The sequence below is a fragment of the Phaenicophaeus curvirostris genome, chromosome 1 (genome assembly GCF_032191515.1).
Source record: "Phaenicophaeus curvirostris isolate KB17595 chromosome 1, BPBGC_Pcur_1.0, whole genome shotgun sequence".
NCBI classification, from domain to species: domain Eukaryota; kingdom Metazoa; phylum Chordata; class Aves; order Cuculiformes; family Cuculidae; genus Phaenicophaeus; species Phaenicophaeus curvirostris.
Genome location: NC_091392.1, coordinates 166,238,324 through 166,260,422, shown reverse-complemented (window position 1 = coordinate 166,260,422; position 22,099 = coordinate 166,238,324). Strand labels below are relative to the sequence as shown.

General features: G+C 43.6%; 1 protein-coding gene across 6 annotated transcripts in view; it reads right to left on the bottom strand.

Moving 5' to 3' along the window:
* The window catches only part of KLF12 (KLF transcription factor 12), a 251,064-nt gene extending 239,866 nt beyond the window's left edge, over nucleotides 1-11,198 (bottom strand). For 5 of the 6 annotated variants that reach the window (XM_069880335.1, XM_069880370.1, XM_069880353.1 and 2 more), the window contains exon 1: nucleotides 11,082-11,198. The gene's annotated coding sequence lies outside the window, so the exon portion shown is untranslated. Of the gene's footprint in view, nucleotides 1-9,026; nucleotides 9,106-11,081 lie in introns of those variants that run through there. The other variant, XM_069880344.1, reaches the window with a different exon arrangement.
* Between the last annotated feature and the right edge of the window lie 10,901 nt (nucleotides 11,199-22,099).

Here is a 22,099-nt window from a genome sequence, read left to right as displayed (position 1 = left end):
ACAGTCTTTTCTGATCTTCAAATCAATGAATCTACAATTCAAATCCATGTTGAGATCTTGTATTTCTTCCCATCACTAAGTCCTGCTCCCAATGAGTATAACTTCATTTGACTTTACAGTAAGTTCCTTTTGCTATCTGCTTAAATGCCAACACGTCCACCACCAACTAAAGACTTCGAAGAGATCCAGCCAGCACCTAAAGTCATCCTTCAGGATGACACCGAACTCAAAATGCAGCTTTACTCTTCAGTTAAGACCTCAAATACACACTTTTCTAAGTCTTTACACCAAGTCACTACAGGCTTACAATGTATTTTCCAGGCTACTTTACAGGAGCAACTTTGATAGGAAATTAAGCTGCCATGTCAATGCACGACTTTGTGTTTAGGTAGTAATGCGCTGTACAGAGAGCTAGGAAAGCCCATGCCAGCTTCAAGAGCAAGGGAGGTAGTTTTAAAACAAAGCAGCCTAGATGTACTCCTAAAACCCAGAACTAAGAGTTCAGTTCCAAGTCAGAAGCCTCCTACAAGACATACAGCACTAGATGGGTCTTCAAAAACAGGGTTCATACTAAAAACTGGGAGAACAAATGGAATTTGGTAGCTAAGGCTAAATTCAAACTTGCTCAGCACATTGGTCAAATGTGACTTCATTGCTACAGCATTTGCAGTGTTGGCAAGATGCTTTTAGGACACAATTCCCACACCTGACACAGTTGCCCATCCTTAAGCTTCACAAAAGCTGCGGTCTAATCATTCCGACTTCTAAACTGAAAATACTATAATGTCTGATGAACTTTGACTGGAATTACTGCTTTAGATCATATCAAATGATTGCCATAACATGTGTCGCATTTCTGCTCTCTCCTGTAAAAATTACTATTGCAGATTCGTTGATGCAGATACTTTATTTTCAGGTTTGCTGAACTAGTTTTAACATTGTATAACAGAAGGAGAACATATTCACTCGCTATTTTCTTATTTCTAATGTTTAATCTATATGAAAAGACAACTTCGTGCTACTCTCACTCTATTTATTATATCACAATAATATCCAAGGAGCCAGCCTGGAAGTGGGACTGACTCCGGCTCGCTCTAGAACCAGCAAAAGATGCTCTCACACCCACAGCCAAACACAGGGGAGCATCCTTATCCCACCTGCCCCACTTCCTGTCTGGGCAGAACCCACCACAGAAAGAGGGTTTGCAACTTAGGCATTGAACAACTGAGAAAATATCTCTTAAGCAGAACAAGCCGGAATTTTAAGCATATGTATATATGCTACAAGTAGCATTGAGGACCACTGCCTTCTTAGGTGGAAAGCACAACAGTACAAGTAGAAAAAATCTTAAGAAAACACATAGTGAGGGGTCAGAGGGGAAAGAGTAGTTAAAGTTGTAACACCTTCCATAAATGAAGGTGGATTTAAAATAATCCAGGATCCAGAAACTCTGGCTGGCAATAAAAATCAAAGCAGCCTTTTAATGACAAGACACTGTTCCACTCAGGCGATGAGTGGAAGGGTTGTCAGCAAAGAGCACTCCTCACCACCTGAAGAAAAGCAGGGCAGCACCGTTGGTAAAAAGCAAAAGGCAGAGCCATAGCTAAACACACAGTGATGGGAACTGATGGATGGGCGTGCAGTACATTGACTGCGGTCAGAAATCATCACTAAAAGAAACTTTTCCCTATCAGTTTTAATTCTTCTTTTTTTAAATTTATTTTCTTTCCTTTATTTCTTTCCTGTTCTTCCCCTTCCAATTCCCCTGCACTTTTCTCCACCCCAACGCCCCTGCTCCTTTTATTCTGAGTAGAGGGGAAAGACACATCAATGAAAGCCACATGTATAAACAGAACTTCAGTAGTATTCAGGGGAGATCTGAAAGTTCAAGTATTTCTCATTTCTGCTGATGGACTTCAGGGTATGCCCACAAGAGGATTCTGGTAGCAAACCGCTAAGCTCCTGGTGCTGTCCCAGTTGACAGAAACCATAGCCTGGCCAGGAGTGCATGCTCACACAACACATGGGATCAGTTAAGCACTAAATAACAAAAGTCATGAGAACAGTCAACAGAAACCACTATTCCTTCCTCCTCACCAACAAATCCTGCAGGGTCAGGAATGCTTCTTCAAGCATTTAAGCAGATGAGGCCTCTTCTCACCTATCTTTAGACAAATACAGTGCATGCATCTATGTGTGAGCTAAACATAGAACCATGGAATCATTAAGGTTGGAGAAGACCTTGAAGATTATCAAGTCCAACCATCAGCCCAACACCACTGTGCCTAATAAACCACATCATGAAGTGCCAAATCTACACATTTTTTTAACACTTCAGGGAAGGAGACTCCATCATTTCCCCAAGCAGCCTCTTCCAATACTTCACCACCCTGTCAGTAAAGACTTTTTCCCTCATTTCCAATCTAAACTTCCCCTGGTGCAACTTGAGGCCATTTCCTCTCATCCTATCACTTGTTACCTGGGAGAAGAGACCAACACCCACCTCACAACCACCTCCCTTCAGGTACTCATAGAGGGCAATAAGGTCTCCACTTGTCAAGGCTAAATCGCCCCAGATCCCTCAGCCACTCCTCATAAACCCCATGCTCCAGCTCCATTAACCTTCTCTGTACACGCTCCATCATCTCAATGTCCTTCTTTTACTAAGGGGGCCAAAAGACCTGAGACTTCCTCTGCTGTCAGCCAACAGAGGAGTTTTCCAATGGTATTTTGACCATGAGAATGATTCTGGTGTTGTGATTTTTAGTACATACCTCTGAGACAAGGATAAGCTAGGCACCTCTTTTTTGGAAAAAGATCATGTTTTAGTCAAGCTGTCTGCCAGAACTGACCTAGGCAAGTGCCTGTGATTGCCATGTGTTGAATCAAGCCTCCCATCCCTGCCTGGTCCACATGCTTCTTTAGCATTGCAATGAAAAAGAAATACTGTCTTCCTAAATCCAGCAACATGTCAAACCTAAAGGAGAGCACATCTCCAGCAAGCACAAAATAAATCTATCTTGGATGCTGGCTGGGATGCAAAGAAGAAAAAGTGCACTAAGTCTCATGACATTTTTTCAGTTTGTGCTATGTTTTTATTTAATTGTTCAATGTGACTATTGAAAACTTTATTGCAATAGAGTCAAAATCAAAATTTACAAAGCTGTCCCCTTCTCAAACTAGAAGGTCCATAATTATTGATACACACTCTTCAGAAAAATGTCAAAGACATTTTACCAAAATGTTGATTTAGCTGAATACAGATCTAGAAAGTAAAAGTGGAAATGGCAATGCTTTCTGAAATAGCAGCCTCCAAATCTGCCTGCTAACTAGACTGAGTTTGCACGTTCTCCCTTTCAAAAGCAGGAAAATAATCCTCTTTGCTCATTTTTTCCTTTCAAAATTCAGCAGGGCACTGTCTATACAAAGCATTTCCTTGATTAGATGGAACCAGTGAAAAATTAAGTCATCTTCTAACTATCATCAATTTATAGAACTGGAAAGGAACATTTTCTCCACCTTTTTTTTTTGTTGTTGTTTTTGGATTTTTTAGGAGAAATCTTTTCATTTCCCACTTAACCCAAATCCCAAATTTTCTTGCAACTGAAAGATTCTCTGAAAAAGGAGCTGGAAGATCTCCAACTACTGTCCAACACTTAAAAAGATTTTAAAGTGTCATCAATCACAGCTCTTTACATGATCTTCTACAGCACGGCCAACCCATATTCACAGATTAACTCAAAAATGTTTTATTCCAGCATTGTGCTCTCTAAATAAAGACTGATATCAGAAAAAAAAAAAAAAATTCTATATTATTCTGATCTTAGGTCAAGTCCTGCCCAGATTCACGTCACATATTACTACATAACACCCAGAGCTGCTATCTTTCTTTTTTCCTCCCCTCGGAAGAACTGGCAACTGATACCATTAATCTTACATATCTCAGTGGCTACTTCAGATAACAACGTGTTACCACATCTGCTACAAAAGGTGTCCTCAATTTTTAGTGGACCATCTTAAAACACTATTGCCATGGAAAAAAAGGAGTAACCTCCATGGTAAATGGCAACAGTCACAGCTATTCTTCGAAATTCATGTTACAAATTCCTAACATCGCTTTATTCCATTTAACAAACTTCAATCACTTCAGCTGAAATGCTCAATGGCTCCTTCGGCAAAGTCTGATTTTAAAGTTTTTGAGAACACATCAGTCACTTCTGACAATTTTGGTAGTGGAAAAGAAGCTACAAAAATATATGATAATATTTTGTTCGCAAAGATTCTCCCTCAGGGATCCCCAGAAGACAACAGAAATAGCTGGGATTAGACAGTTGCCTTTACCCACAGTGATGCTGGTCTGTTGAAACTTGAACAAAATATCCAAGAATTACAATTCACCCACGCTCAGGAAAGTTTCCAGAGCTTGCTGGTAGCATCTCTGCCAATGGGCCTGGACTTATTTCCAGCCAGCCTGAGCTCTGCACATCATTTGCACCAACCTGGCCAGCCAGCATCACTGTGCTTCCCACATTCCAATCAGAGAGCTATGATTCTCCAGAAAAGAGATGCAACACCACCACCAGCAAAGCCGTTTTTGGACAACACAGAGAAAAGGAAACTACTTAAGTAGTCAGCAGGGGGATCAGTGCCAGCATTCACAACCTCAAACTCTTCACAGCTCTGACCATAGGACAACAGCCTACACTAATTAGGAACGAGGGCCATTTCTTGCCACCTTACAGTGAAGGTAACAAAGTGGTTGTCCTAGGTGATGACTGACAAAACCAAGACCGGAACTCTGGTCTCCCGACATGATATATCATCTGATTAATTGTCCACTTTGTGATACTGATGTCCAAGGTCACGCATTTGATTGTTCCACATTTAAATGATAGAAACACACTCGTCCTACAGCCAGGAACAAAGCTGGGGACTTTCTAGTCCCACCATTACTCTGCTATGTAGCAAACAGTGCCAGCCATTAGCAAAGGGCAAACTTGCTTCATGCCCATCCTGGAGGCTGGTTCACAGAGAGAACAAAAGCTTGCTATTGCTAACCAGACATTCCTTAACTAAAGCGGTGCTGGTCTGCGCTGCAACTCTCAAGCCTGTCTACATTAGCACTACCAGTGACTCCCAAAAGTATAAACATCATTGCACATGAGGACATTTGTTTCAAGAAAAATACTAATAATCTATGAACAAATAAACAAACCAGGAGATTAAAAAAATACAGATCTGTCTAGGTTCACATTCAGAGGGTAGGAAATGCCAGTGCGCATCAGTCTTGGCAAACCTTGTCAGTATCACTGAACATATACGTTTAACAGTCTTGAATCATGGATCTCCCCTGATCCTACCACACAACTTCAGTTGTGATACATCTTAGCTTTTCCATCTTTGTGATGAACTTTAAAAAAATTTTTAAAAATGAATAATCAGCAAGCCAACATGAAGACAAGTCTATCCTAAAGCCACACCTCAAGTCCTGTGTTCCATTTTGGGCCCCTCAGTACAAGGAGGACATTGAGGGGCTGGAGCATGTCCAAACAATGGCAACTAAGCTGGTGAAGGGTCTGGAGAACAAGTCTTATTAGGAGCGGCTGAGGGAACTGAGGCTGTTTATCCTGAAGAACAGCAGGCCGAGCGGAGAATTTACCACTCTTCACAACTGCCTGAAAGGACGATGTAGTGAGGTGGGTGCTGGTCTCATCTCCCAAGTAACGAGTTGTAGGATGAGAGGAAACGGCCTCAAATTGCGCCAAGGGAGGTTTAGATTGGATACTAGTAAAAATTTCTTCTGCAAAGGGGTTGTGATGCGTTAGAAGAGGCTGCCCAGGGAAGTAGTGGAGTCAACATCCCAGGAGGTGTTATAAAAACATGTAGATGTGGCACATCATGAAATGGTTTAGTAGGCATAGGGGTGTTCAGCTGATGCTTGGACTTGATGACCTTCGAGGTCTTTTCCAACCTTAAGGATTCTATGATTCTATTCCACCCTTGTTCCTGCTCCTGAAGGGGCTCCTCTGACACAGGAGCTGATGTGCACAGATGGAGAGTGCAGGAAGAAATGCAGGTCAGTATGAAGCATACAATCCCTGAGCATATTTCACATTACTCCATATATTCATTCCCAAGTTTTACCATATACTTCAGCTGAGAAACACTGCGGTGGCTTATGCCACCATCCCTTCCCCAAAAGGCAGGAAATGACAGAAAGAGTTATAGGACCAAGGAACACCACAATTTAAAGTTCTCGTCGCCAAAACACATCATTCTGCAGTAGACATAAATGCAAAAAAAAAAAATAAAATATTTGTATACTGTAATTTGATTTTGGTTTAGACCAAAGACTAGATGATGCTTTCTGATCAGTACCACAAGATTTTACGCTGAACTCAAAGTCCACACAAGCCCAGTGTTATACACAGTGTAGATACACCGACTTCTTGGCAAGGCCGTTTTCACTTTTCCTCTTCCTTTTGTCTCCCAGTATTACTTTAAGAATTCTCTGACAACAAAAGGTAAATAAAGTTATAAAGAATACCCTACCTTTTTTGTACTGCAGTTATTGTTTGGGAGCAAACATAGACTCAAATAAACTTGAAACCTACCAGTCACAAAAAAGTATGAGAAAGTTCACAGTGTTTAGGGCACCAAGCCTAAGCAGACCTTCTGCACAGAAAAGAGCTTCCAAACACAAACACAGCACCACTAGCACAGTGTCAAAGTTTTTTTTTTCTTAGATATATAAACCAAAAGAGACTGCACAACTGTCCTCACACTGGTCCAGATTTACCCACTTTTGCACAAACATGTATCAGGTCTAGTCAAGGCTCCAGTCAAGTTTGTTAACATAGCTCTATGCCCAGCTATAAACTGAAACAATAATTTTGACATTGAAACCTCTTGTTGCTCTTTTTTTTGTTTGTTTGCATATGGAACTAACTTTTAAAAAAAAAATCATTCAATTGAAGCAAGAGGTCGGTCTAAAGTTCAGACGTTGAACACAGGGTGAGGTTACATGGAGCTTGTTCCACTGACAAACAATGTGTCCTTAATACTATGGTGCAAAAGCATTTCTCTGTTCTGGCATAAGCATGAATTTATAATAATTAATTTCTTTATCACTGCATAGCAAGTGTAGTCATTTCAAGCTTTTGTACTTCTACTTCCAGGACTCAAAACTTGTACTACAGATAGAGCACAGGGCACCTTGCACAAAAGGAAAGGAAAAGCTGCAACCTGACTGCTCAATACCTCTCTTTACATCTCACTCCAAGTCAGCCTGCTCGTTATCTGTTCTCCTCTTGCTGGGGAAAGTGAGCATGCTTGTGTTTGCAACTCCTCCTCTTTCAAAGACACACAGCTGCAGCTGTAGTAAACAACCACTAGTCAAGAGCTGAGAAGGTCAAAGTCTCAGTGCTGCATCCATTTCAGCTTTTCTAAAAATGAAATTTCCGTTTCAATAAATTAATTTTTTGTTTTGTTTTGTAGTTACATCAAGGAAAGGCAAACTACAATCCTCCTCCAACAAAATAAATCAAGATACAGTTCTTCAAAAGCCATAAACAAAACACTGATAAAAGTATTTCCCCAGCTTTATCAATGAACAAACACCTCATTCACAGTCTCATATTTTAATTGATTCAAACAAAGACCTCATCAAAGCCAACCTCATACTGATGAGACCTGTTACACAACGCAAATGACACTTGCTGCAGGAACAAGGAAGGAGGTTGGTCATCCCAACAAGAGATGCCAGCAGCCACACAAGGCTCACAGAGTTGATCCAGCAGCCTGAAGGACAGAGGCTACCGCACAACTTTGGGAAGTCTAGCATAAGCAGGCATTATAAACACAAGGATGATAAAAGGCATACACCTTCCCTTTATCTGATAAACCACTCAAAATCTTAACAACAGGACACCCTTTCAATGCCAAAGCCCGCACCAAATTACAGACACACCTTCTACGACCCTGTGGTGTGGCAGAGATCCCCCCCAAACACTCAGGAGTGGCATCACACACTTTCCTCAAAAATACAGTCTGCATTTCTTTTTAATTATGATAAGTACCATCACGCATCACTCTGGTCTGGGTGAAGAGCTTTGAAGCTACAAGCAACCTGATCTAGTAGAAGGTGTCCCTGCCCATGGCAGGGGGGTTGGAACTGAGAGATCTTTCCCTTTCAACCAAAACCATTCTACGATTTTACGAGGAAAACAGTCACTACCACAAGGCACTTCAGCCCAAGACCTTTGCTGACCTCACTCGCACACCTCCTGGGCGAAGATAAGCTGGTTCAGCCCCACCTTATTTCACCCTCCTCTCGTCTGAAGTAAAACTCTGCTTGTTCACGTTCAGGTCTGGCTCATCCCGACAGAAACAGCTGGCAGAGGACTCCATGACTAGCCTGTCCCGGAATCTTAAAGTTTATTTTTAAAGTTGTTATACAGAGTCTTCCTGGGCTTTTCTTGGGGAAAAAACAGCAAAGGTTTTTCTACAAGAGAATGCAGGAGGGCCTAGAAATATTGCCACCAAGTACTGCTGGGGAAAAAAAAAAAAAAAAAAGAAAAATACCTTATTTCCCATCACAACTTCTTCATGTTTGATATCCCCTCACTATCAGAAGCACAAACCAAACAGTTATCTCCAACATCCTAAACTCCTTCAAGCCCCTCCTGCATACATGCAATCACTCATCCAGTGCCCCATGGCAACACATCTCAAAAAGCCTCTTTTTCCCCACAGCTGAATGATAGAAAATATGATATTTCTCAGTTCTCTTTAAATGCTATTGACTGCTCAGAAAAAATTTGGAAAATAACTCAGAAAAAAAGAGGGGGAAAAAAATCCCAAGTCACCACATAAAGCTGTAAATCCTAATTAAAAGGTTTGCCAAAAAAAAAAAAAAAAAAAAAGGACTTCCCAGACTGCTGCCTCCCGCACTGTTCCAGGTACCAGTCACAGGAAAAGAAAAAGGGAAAAAAATAACAAAAGGGGGAAAAAAAGAAGGAAAATACCACCACTGCTGTTCCAGATGCGTCAGGGGCAAGCAGGTGGGGGTGCTGGCGCGGGGAGGGGTGCGCATGGGTGCTGTTCCCCGGGTGCTGAGGGGGTGATGTCATCCCACCAGGCTCTAGCTCGGGCACCCGCCGGCAGCAGTGTCGCGGCGGCTGCCAAAGCTTCAGGCAGCATGAGGAGGAGAAAAAAAATAAAAAACATTCAAAAAAATAGAAAAAAATCCGCATGCGATGTTTCCTTCACTATGCATGGTCGGTTGATGATGATAGGTGACATGCCAGCCCGCAGACAGCGGTTTGAAGTTGATTACGTCCCATCAGAAAGATACTCCCCCTCCCCCAGCACAAATTTTATAATTATTAAAAAAAAAAAAAAACGAAGCAGACCGGGTTTATGCAGCCTTACGTCATTAATAAAATGCTCCTATCGCCCCATCTGTGACCTATTCAGCACAGTTACTAATCCCACACTAAGACCACTTTGCTGTTCCTGTACATTTCAGACTTGGAGACCAACCAGAAAGCAGAAAATGGAGCCCATATGCCAGCGCTATATAAAGCAGCCTCACAAAGTTGCTACAAACGTCTACCTGCCGTGGCGAGACAAAAAGGGAAAAGCAAAGAAAAAAACACCAGGGGAGAAGAATATAAATTATTTCATGGTGGATAATTAAAAAAAAATAAATTGGTTTACTTACTCAGGGGGAGGGGAACTGCCAAAAGCTAGCATGATTTTTACAAGCTTGAAATAAACCCTGATGCAAGTGAACTTCTCTTTGGTGCCTCCTACCAAACTGCTCGTACCTGCTCCCTAAGCGCCTGAACAGCTATTTTCCGTGCAAGCCCCTCTGCGGGAGCAAATGCCACGCCAAGATCCAAACTGGAGCGGAGCATCGCATCCCTGCAAACCACGGAGGGGGGCAGAAACATAAAATAAAACCAGCTGGCTGCTCCTATCCGCCTCCCCCAAAATCCCGCACCACCCTAATGGTCGGATGGAAGCCCAAATTTCATACCAGCGTGTTTACCCGTCTGCTTTCAGGGGGCTTCATGTGATGAAGCCAATGCCATGGGGCATCTCCCACAGCCACACGCTTCCAACATAATACCAGCGCTTTGCCTCTGAAGCAACGCCGGACGACTTCTGGAAGAGCAAGTATTTATTTTATAGAAGATAATTAATTTTTGTAGAAGGTAATATAGCATTGCACTCTGGTTTTTTCCCCTATATAGCATTACACTCCGCTCTGCTCCCCCTCCCCATATAGCTTTACACTCTAGGGTTTTATGTATGCTATATTTATTTTATATTCATTCGAGGTATTAATTTTTTTCCCACTCCCCCGAAGGCGCAGGGGCACTGGGGACGGCAGCACAAAGGGCCGGGAGCTCCCTGCTCATCCCTCCTCCCTTATCTTTTATTCCCCCTCCTCCGCTTTTTTTTTTTTTCTTTTTTTTTCGCTTTTTTTTTTTTCCACCATGCCCACCACCCCCACCACCCCCCTTCCCAAATAAAGCCTCTGCGGGAAAGTTGAGGGAAAAGTTGGAGCCGGCGGCGGGGGCGGCCCCCGGCACAGACAGACAGACGGACGCACAGACAGACAGACGGACACGCCGGGGCACCGGGAGGGAGAGCGGGGCCGGGGGGGAAGGGGTGGGGGGGGGGCACCGGCTTTAGGCTGGGGGAAGGGAGAGGGCGCCTTGCCCCTTGGAATTATTTAACTTCAGTATTTGGAGCGAGGGTTGTTTTTTTTTTTTTAAAGAGATTGGGACAGCAGCAGAAGGAATAATAATAATAATGATAATTATTATAATAATAATAAATAGACGTTTATTCTGGTAAGAAAGGGAATTGGCACAGACCTGAGCAGAAGCGGCAGAGCAGGAGAAAGTGTTTCCTCCCCCCGCCACGGGGTCCCCGCTCTCCGTCTGTCCGGGCAGTGTCACTCACACTCCCTCGCACTCCCTCACTCACACTCACACTCACGGCGGAGCCCCCGGCCGCCGCGCAATGAATGGGGGCAGCGCGGGGGACCCGCTCCGCCGCCGACTTACCCGCATCACATGATGGGGCCGGGGGTGGAGGCTCCCGGCGCCGCCTCGCCGCCCCGCCGGGGTCTCTCCCACACAAAGGGTCCGGGCCCCGCCGCTCGCCGCCGCCCCCCGCCCCGCTTCACCCCGGTCCCCGCGTCCCCCCCCCCCCCCCCGCCCCCCGCGCTTCGCTCCGGCCGCCGCGGGCGCCGGTGGCCTCGCTGGCACGCGGCGCGGCCCCGCCCACACCGGGCGGAGGATGGGGGGGGGGGGGGGGGAGGAGGGGGTGCCGCGCCCCCGCCCCGCGGGGGTGGGATGGGAGCGCCCGGCCGGGAGGGGCGGGGAATGGCGGGGGGCGGGGGGGGGGGTCACTGCGGGGACACGGGGCGGGGTGGGGAGGGGGACGCGCGCACAGAGGGAGGAGGCACTAAGGGGAGACCCGGGGGGGAGAGCGACACGGGGGCGGTGACAGTACTGAGGGGTGCCCCGGGGACGATGACGCCGTGGGGGGTGGGGTGGAGGAGGTGGCAGTAAGGGGAGCCCCTGAGGGGACAAGGGGCAAGGCGATGGGGGCGTGGGGCACGACACAGGGCGGTTACGGTGCTGAGGGGGGATCCCCAGGGGGCAAGACAAGGGACAAGGCGATGGGGACACCTGGGGGATGGCGGCACTAAGGGGATCCCCTGCGGGGACAAGGCGATGGGGACACCCGGGGGGTGGTGGCACTAAGGGGACCCCCTGCGGGGACAAGGGACAAGGCGATGGGGACACCCGGGGGGTGGTGGCACTAAGGGGGTCACCTGGGGGGACAAGGGAGAAGGCAATGGGGTCACTGAGGGGGTGGTGGCACTAAGGGAAGCCCCTGCGGGGACAAGGGACAAGGCGATGGGGTCACTCAGGGGGTGGTGGCACTAAGGGGAGCCCCTGAGGGGACAAGGCGATGGGGGCGCAGTGGGGAGCACGACACAGGGCGCTGGCGGTGCTGAGAGGGGATCCCCGGGGGGAGACAAGGCGATGGGGACTTTCAGGGGGTGGTGGCACTAAGGGGAATCCCTGGGGGGACAAAGGACAAGGCGATGGAGACACTCGGGGATGGTGGCACTAAGGAGATCCCCTGGGAGGACAAGGGACAAGGTGATGGGTGCGCTCGGGGGGTGATGGCACTGAGGGGATCCCTTGTGGGGACAAGGCGATGGGGACGCTGAGGGGACCCCGGGGAAGTGGCACTGACTGGGGACGGACACGGGGCCGCTCCGGGAGGGAGGAGGACCGGGTGTTGAGGTGCCTGCACTGCCTGTCCCTGGCAGCTACCGGGGTCTCTAAACCTGTCTCTCTATCTCTCTTTCTCTCTTCCACACAGACTCTGCGCTTGTGAGAAGCGTGGAAGGTGTGTGTGGGGGGGGGGTGTTGCGTGAAAGTCGGTGAGTAAGTCTGAGTCTCGCATCTGCGAAGTGTGAACTTGCTTTATGGGGAGGTATTTCACACCTTAAGGCTGCAGCTAAGGGTTGTAAAGGCTTTAGTAACAACACACAGGAAAAAAAAAAAAAGATTCCACAACCTTAAAGTTCATTTATGACATAAACTCTTTTTATTACATGGATGGTTTAAAAGAAGAACTTTTAAAACCTTAGGAAATGTAAATCCTGAGAGCTAAACTTCAAGAAGCAAATTTCTATTCCTTTTCAAAAGCGTTCTTACACATACATGCTTCCACAGCGAAATATTCTGGTGGGAAGACCCCAGCCCGTGCTGGACCAGTGTCACAGCCACTAAGCTGGCCTGACAGGTTACCTAGAAATTCCCCTGCCTTGGAGAGCCTTTTGTTAAAGTAAAGCTGATGTGGGCGTTATCCGCCTCCTCCCCTATGGTTCCTGTTGCTTGAAGTAAACATGGCATGGCCAGAGTGCAGGTGAGCTTTGACCAGCCCTGGCTGCTCAGGTGGTGATTTCTGGGCAATGTTCGAGGGGGAAAGATTCAATTTAAGGAAGACTAATGGCCCTGTGAATAGCCAGGATGCCGTGCTGGACCCTGGCAAAAGCCGTAGACAGAACAGGTAGAAAATGGCAAGCTCTTTGAGTCCCCACCTCTCATCCTCCTCAAATTCAAGCTCAGCTCAACAGCTCCAGAGAATCCTACTCATAACAATGATTTGGTGAATAAAATGAAAAAAAAAAAAAAGGGATCCCCTCTTCAGTAGGTTGGCCCATTGTGTGAGTGTGTTTGTAAAAGCCTCTGTAGCTGGTGTGTTTACACAGAAAGCCAGGCTGAGCCCAGGTAAATAATTACTGCTAAAATGCTATTACTTTCAGTAAATACAAACTAATATTTACTGTTCTACACAATATTTACTGGGGAAGCCAGATGGACAAGAACCAATGATTGTTCCCTTAGAGGATTTCGTGCCAACCGCCTGAGATAGATCTATGCATCTTTTCGTGTGTTCTCCCTGTGATGTGTCCTCTGCTGCATTTTGACATAAGTGGTTTAGGTAACATAACCCCCTCACTATTTGTCCCTGCATTTACCTCCACAAGATTTAAAAAAATAAATAAATAAATAAAAGGCAAAATAAGAATAAGAAGTGTTAAAATTAATATAAATGTAAGTCTACCTTGAAGTCTATTTGTGTATCTCCACAAGATCTAAAGGGGGTTAGGCATGATTTTGCTATTATAATTTTGCCTCTAGTGTAATCATTTCCTTTGGAGAAAAGAAAGCATAGAGTTAAAATATAGTCCAATGATCCAGGCAACATAACTTCTTATATTATTACTTTAGATCCAGAACCAGTTCCAACAACTCCCTCTAAATTACATATGTGATTCATTAGATTACAGAAGATTTTACCCAAGTCAAAAGTTAACATTGTAACACTTGTTTCAAAAGATAAAATATGTGATCGCCCTAGGAAGCTGGCTACAATAGAACACCACTGGAAACATTCCCTGAGTAGATTGGTAGCTTATATTCAGATTCATCGATAAGAAACACAAGTATTAATATTCATCTTTCTTAACCATTTGGAACATGGAGCAACGGTTTCCCAGCACTGAGTGTTCTGCAGGGAGAAACTGGTTTCTACCTACTGAGGTTAAAGGATTAATGAATACTTGGCACATGAAAAATGAATAGTGATAGCGGGAAGAAGACTGCATGTAGACAGTGTGATAAGGTGCATAACAGAGAAACATCATGTTACACACGTTGCCATGCACCAAGACGCAGATGAAACTCATTTCCATTGAATTTCAGATAAAATATTTAAAAACCTCAATATTTATTTTTATCATACCTAGAAATATTTTATTCATTTATCTAATATATCTAAGGAAATCATCTAGAAGAGGGGTTGGCAGACTGACATTTAGTGATAAAATTTGTTCTCTGTGAGCTTCATTATGTGCTACGTTGGCTGTTTACATGGTCTATTGCCTGCTACTGAGAACTATTACCCATATGCATGAATTTTCAGGGCAGTATCTAAAGCAAAAAATATGTAGCTGCATTCACAGGAGAAACATATTACATGATTATACATCAATAGATTGATACAGAAGTAGGGATATTACGCATTAGTATTTGATATATAACACAGATTTATAGAGAAATGTAGTTCTCAATCACATAGTTTTATGGAAAAACTGTCCTACTAAATCATCGTCTTGGCTCACTCCATATACCTGACCCCTCTGTTTCCATTCTCATCTTGCTTAACAAAGCTGAGCATACACTGTCTATTTGAAAATGTTCTGGCTTACATTTTAACACAGAGCTACTTCAAAAATATTTAGTATTTCTAAAGATTTAGAAAGCCCTCTTTTTTTCATTTTTTTTTTCTTGAAAGAAGGAACTTTAATCACATCTCCCATTAATCAATGAATCTTTTCGGTGTGCCATTTTTTTCAGAACCAACAGTTAAGTTTTGAAACAGGAATCTCAACAGTGCATATCCAGTTCAAAAAGTAGGAAACCATACTTTTGGAAGCCAGGAGAACAAATTTGCCCTACAGAACTTTTTCATAGCTCGACAAGTGTGTTTACATGCATATTTTAGACTTTTTCCATAATCCTCCTCCACTTCTGCCATTTTGCCTACAAAGCAGTACCAGCAATTCATTTTTATCAAGTCCCATTGTTTATAGTCCCAGATGGCTCTTTCCTGTCTTCCTGTAGCTGTTGTTCTCACAATGGAGTTTCCTAAAACTTGCTAAAAAGGAGGTCCTACAAAATCTCCATATAATGTTTCTCAGCCTCTCACCTCGCCTGTGTTTGTCCTCCTCTGGTAACAGAATTTTCTTCACCATTCTTCCCCAATATCTATTGCCTGATTTGCATTTTGTCTTAGATCCTAATCCAGCAAATGTGCAAATAAATAACTTGTGAAAGCAATTTATTGACTACTACCTTTAACTTAAACACATTTCAACTCTTGTTTGTTGTTATTTTTTTAAATTTAGTCATAAGGAATCAATCATTTTTCAAAATGGGGAATAGCATCACCAGCAGAGAGCTCGTTGGAACCTCAGAACAAAAGAAAACGGAAAATCAATGGCATATTTTAACAATGCAAACCTGAAATGCATAAAGATACATCTGAAATAAATCAGTAATATACAGAATATTGAGAGATTTTGTCATTTAAATTAACACCAGTTACAAAAAAAATCACTCTTAAGTTATCTATTGTTTATTCCATTTCAGCTTGTATTCAATTTTCCAACTCAAATAAACTGGAAAAAAAAAACCCTTACTACCCAACCCAAAAACTAAATGTGTTTTTATTTGGGATGCATGGTTAAACAAAAGCTTTAACAAATTACATGATATATTTAAGAAGACAGATTGTGTTCATTTGCTGAACTTGGGGAAACCTTTAGGTTGACAGATAATCAATTCAAATACCTGCAGTTGAGGGATTGTGTTACTAATTCTTTTCACAAGCCTTCCTTTTGGATAGAGGCATGTAAAAGGTTTAATTTTTTTTTGCCAAGGAATTGACCATATCAGCACATACAGCCTTTCAGGTATGATTGTTGTCTTTCAATCCAGCTTCTGATCATCTGCCAAGTGCTTCCTTCGCTCCTTCTCCACTCAAGTTGGTGTTAAGTTCAACATGAATATGTGAGCTTTGCATACAGCTGCTGTCAACCACGAGGCTGCAAACTTTGAGGGGGCAAGGATGTCAGCTTCTATGTCTTTAAATCTACTTATGAAGTGTTTCAACAGCCCTTTACCATCAAATTTTAGGCTTTTTAGTCAACTTCTATGTGGCCATTAATCAAAATGGTCAATCTGAAACGTGCAAGTACAACGGACAATTAGCGCTATTGTATTTCACGTGACTCACTCAAGCATCAGCAGTAATACTCCTTGGGCTTGAAAACTATGGCTTTTGTACACCGCATTTGGGGTTTTTTCTGTCCTTTATATAAACTAATTTTTCATTCTTAGACAGATGATCAGAAAATCTTCCCTTCAGCTCACTGTCCTTTAAAAAAAAAACCACCACAAAAACCCACAACAAAAACAACCTAGCTCAGCACATAAATGGCAGTGTTAGTGTACACAATGTAGCCTCTCAGATATAATAACATATATAATGAAGAATAATTCAGTTACACTGCATAAAAGAGGAAAGTTATAATCCAATATAATAGGTGCATGTTTTTCTCCAGGGACAGAAATCAAAATATTCAATTTGCCAGATTTAGACTAGCAATGTTGCCAAGGCACATATTCTAGGAAAGTGGGGCTGCACGGTACTTATACGTCACTCCCTCGATCTGAAAGCTCTGTGCCCTTTCTATTACCTTGGACTGAGATGGTGAACTACTTTTTAAATCTGTTTTTTAAACTTTCCTTCTTATAGCAAGAGCCCTTGAAGGGTTACGGTCTTATTTAGCAAGGCAGAAGAACAGGGGGGACAGTTCCTTATTTAGTATAAACCAGCATTGGTAAAAGTTAATAAGGAGTAGGTAGTCATCAAGGAACATGCTCTGGGAAAGAAAGATGTTTTGGGTTTTGCATCTCTCCAATGTTTGGTTAATGCTTTTGTATGAAAAAATGGAGACAAGCACTTCCTGGCTCTGGACATTGTGTCAATTCGATGTCCAGGAATGGAATGTGTGCTCTGGACTTTCATTTCAAAACTCTGTAGTTTGTGGCTGAATTTATGGACCTAAACATCACCCTAAGAAAATTTCTTACATCATTTTAAGTTCCATGTTCCATTATCTTAGCTCCTCATATTGAATACTGTGGTGTTTGGTTGTTTAGGAGACAAAAACCAGGAATGTCTTAAATAATGCTTTATGAAGAGAGGGGTACTGTGTTCTCATATGAACATGCATCTCTTTTGGTAAGATAGAGACATAGTGAGGGACAATCTTTCCAATTTTTTTCTATGACTCTCACTATGTTGTGTTCGGCTCCTGGTTATTTGGCACTCCACAGTGTCTTTCTAAAATTGATGATATCTAGTTTGTTCCCTGTGCATGGGTTTCATAGACTACCAAAGAAGTTCTGCACACAGAAGACCTGGAGAAGCAGTTTCAAAGCTAGAAGAAAAGTTTCAGAAATGGTTGGGTTTTGTGCGTAGGACAGAGAAGTATCCTGCAGGAAGGTTAACAAAGAAACAGCTGGGCATGGATCTGATTTTGTACGTAGCAGGTAGCCAAAACACCTGGTAATGTCTTCTTTGCACTATTATCATAGCAGTCTTTCATGATATTCTCAACAGGTCTTAGGTATAAAAAGTGTTTTCAAGAAATTCTGTTTCTTCCCAGTTGTTTTAAATTCAGCCAAGTTCTTTGTTCTCCATGGAAGTGTTAAATAAATTACAACAGAATAAACCTCCAAGCAAATAAGCACTTTTGTGCTTTTTCTTTACTCAGAGAACATTCCTCCTCTCTTATCTTCTACCCTATCTTCCAGATACTTACTTGTATTATTAAGACAATCATGTTGATAATTTTTGGGTTGATTTCAAGGCCACACAACTTGGCTTTTCTGGTACCATAATCTCTTGGATTCAGGAATCCAGCCTTAAGAATGGAAAGTACTCAGAATCAGACTGGAAATGTGACATATTGAAAATGTTTATTTTCAACACTTCCGTTATTTCATTAGGTTGCCTTGAAATACCTGAGCTTGCACCTGTCATGCATATATCCATGATCATGGTGACATCTGGCTTGCATGTTTTCTGGATCGAATGATGGTTCACAAGCATTAAGAGGGTTCATCTGGACACAGTTGTACATATTGCATTTCAGATGAGTAAATTATTTTTTTCTTTAATTAGTTGTAGGCTTTTAAAGTGGGGAATTTCACAGATTATTAGCCATAGTTGTGCCACTGGGTATCAATCTAATAGCTGAAAAAACCTAAGCATCATATTGTAGCAATTGCTTGCTTAATATCTGGGCTTGTTTCTGTGGTTTTTGTTTTTTTGAAGAGAACTAGTTCATTTGAGCGACTGCATAGCTCAGTAAATACCAGTTATCAATTCTCTTTCTAATGACAACCGATGACATGATTTTTACAAATGGTTGAGCACTTGGCAAATGTTAACCATAGAAATCGAATTTTTTGAACGAAACTCCAGTCTGCCCTATTGTCACTACTGAGCTGACAGATGGGGAAAAGAGGAGGAGGTTTTGATGCTCTCCCAGAAGCCCAGGGGCACACTGCAAAATGACTGCTGAAGCATCTTGAAAGACTGTAAGTGAGAGAGAAGCAGATTTCCAAAGAGCAGACATCACTTATATTTAAAAAAAAACCCCAAATGTGATGACCAAATTCTCTGTGGAGCAGCCAGCACTCATTCAAGCCTGATAAGTGGTGGTAAAACTGAATTTTCCATGAAGGAAGGGAGGAGCTGAAGCCAGGATGCCTATTCCAGCAGCTGCTGGGAGGGTGGGAAAGCAGAGCTACCATTACAGCTGCCCCAAGCAGGTGGTCCAAATGCCAGCATCTGCTGCTGCCCTGGACACTGTCACCTGTCTGGGCACTGTCAGCATGGCTGGGGTGCTGCGCTGCCCCAGCTGTCTGCTGCTGCAAACAGCTGCCCACTCTGTCAGCAGTGAAAATCCCCCAGTATGCAGAAAAGTCTGTAAACCCCAGAATAAGAATTGAGAAGTGGGTGGTGGCAGTCTGCTGAAATCAGATCACTCAGCCTTGCCTTTCCTTACCTGTCTTTTTTTTTTTTTCTATTTTTCTTTTCTCCTCAATTAGTCTAATGTGTCTCCTTTGGTTTTGTAAAAAGTGACTCAAGAAGTTAAAAGTACCAAACTTCAGAAGCTTCACCCATATGTGCTGTGTGCCTCAGGCTAGACAGCACATATTGGTAGCCAGACTGAGAAGAACATTTACCACATTACCTCTTAAAAACTCACTTTTTTTTTTTTCTTTTTGAGCTGGCTCCCATCCAGTGTGACACTCTAGCGTGAGCCATGCAGTGACAGCAACAGCCTCCATGGAAACACACCGGAGCTTGAGGCCAGTCATGGGGTAGAGAGAAAAGGCAGTTCCCTCCTTTTCCTTAAGTCTGCTGGATTTTTTTTTTCTCTGAACAAGCTTTCTTTTCATTTTTAAAGAACTGTTAGGAGCTGGGGCTGACTGCATGTCATCACCATCTCACAGTCCCAGCATCAGGGACCTGTACTCCTCTATTTTACATGCTGGAGCTAGGAGGGGAACCTGCCTCTGCAACCGAGACATGAATAAATCCTAGCTGCAGTGGGTGAAGGTTTGTAAGTGCATTGGGGTGCGGGGGGCTCTTGTGGCGAGTGCCCTGCTGGCAGCTTCGGTGCTGCTGTGCCAAATGTTCTGCAGACTGAACATTTCTTTTCGGCAAAAAGGAGGTAGCAAAGGGAAACAGCATTTTAGAAATTCCCTTGATGACTTTCAGAACTTTATGCCCCCACTTCACCCAGGAATAGATTTATTTGGAAAAGGGTGAGTGGAGGGGAGATGTTAAGAAGGTTGCTCTCTCAGTGGAGTAACTGGGGAGACTTTGATGATCAGGATGCCCTGTGAAGGAAATCCTTCATCATCATGGCTGTCACTGTGCCTGCCTCTCCATCTTACTGAAAACTCACTCCTCCATCTAACAACATCATGCAAAGTTGTCTAATGCCATTATAATATAATTTGTGATATAAATTTTCCTTTAATATTTCTCTCAGTCACCTGCCTTCCTAAGTGATACTCTCTTATCTACTGCAATTACTTCTCCAAGGCCGCCAAGGGCTCTAGGACTCCAGTTAACATCTTTAATACCTATTATCAAGGTATGAGCCCAGATCCTGAGATGATGTCAATTTGAGCATTGTGTTAGTGGTCCTGGGCATGTTTGAGGCTGGGGATGTGGCACATGAATTCTGTATATCTTCCCAGCATCTTTCACATCACTTTTCACCTTTTCTCTTCCTTTTCCTCATCTGTCTCTCCGTCCAGGACAGACTGATCATTCCAACATTTTTAAAGTGTAATACATTAAAAGGAAACTTTTTTTGGCTACATTTAAAGCACTTTGTATCTCTTTAAATCACTTACACTACCACAGCAATACCGGAAAGAATGCAATCTAATTTACGTAAAGTCACCTAGAGGTTAATCAATATATGGAGGTAAATTTTCAAAAGAATGCACCAGCAAAAAAGCAGTAAAAAGCAATTTTTTCCTTAATTGGTTTTGTACACACACCTCTCATTCTATGTTTTACAAATGTACTCGGTAATTTCTGTCTTCATTTTCTGGGAAGATTGCATGTCAGGTAGAAAGGAAGTCTGTCATTGTGTATGTCGGAGTGGTTACTTGCTGACCTTTTGTCATGGGATAGACTATTTGGAAGCACTGCCACCACATGCCATCACAATTGCATGGTAGACACTGTAACGCTACACTTGTGTGCATCTTCTACAGTGGAAAGGAAAAAAAAAAAACCCCAGATACCTTTCTATTTGAATAGCTACTGGCAAATATTGATAAAAAACTTATGTTACAATGAATCAGGCTCAGTCAACATGATTTCATGAAAGGCAGGTCCTCCAAAACTAACCTGATTGCCTTCTAGGACAAGGTGATCCACTTACTGGATGAGGGAAAGGCTGTGGATGTGGTCTTCTTGGTCTTCAGTAAAGCCTTTGACACAGTTTCTCACAGCATTCTGCTTCAGAAACTGTCAGCCTCTGGCCTGGACAGGCGGACACTCTCCTGGGTGGAAAACTAGTCAGATGGCTGGGCCCAGAGAGTGGTGGTAAATGGAGTTAACTCCAGCTGGAGGCCAGTGACAAGTGGGGTTCCCCAGGGCTCAGTGCTGGGTCCAGCCCTGTTCAATGTCTTTATCAATGGCCTGGATGAAGGCATCGAGTGCACCCTTAGCAAGTTTGCAGATGACACTAAGCTGGGTGGAAGTGTCGATCTGCTGGAGGGTAGGGAGGCTCTGCAAAGGGATCTGAACAGGCTGGACCACTGGACAGAGTCCAATGGCATGAGGTTTAACAAGGCCAAATGCCGGGTCCTGCACTTGGGGCACAACAACCCTATGCAGTGCTACAGACTAGGAGAAGTCTGGCTAGAAAGCTGCCTGGAGGAGAGGGACCTGGGTGTGTTGGTTGACAGCCGACTGAACATGAGCCAGCAGTGTGCTCAGGTGGCCAAGGAGGCCAACAGCGTCTTGGCTTGTATCAGAAACGGCGTGACCAGCAGGTCCAGGGAGGTTATTCTCCCTCTGTACTCGGCACTGGTGAGACCGCTGCACCTTGAATACTGTGTTCAGTTCTGGGCTTCTCACGGCAAGAAGGATATGAAGGATCTGGAGTGAGTCCGGAGAAGAGTCACAAAACTGGTGAGGGTGCTGTAGAACAAGTCTTATGAGGAGCAGCTGAGGGAACTGGCGTTGTTTAGCCTGGAGAAGAGGAGGCTGAGGGGAGATCTCATTGCTCTCTACAACTGGCTGAAAGGAGGTTGTGGAGAGGAGGGAGCTGGCCTCTTCTCCCAAGTGACAGGGGAAAGGATAAGAGGGAATGGCCTCAAGC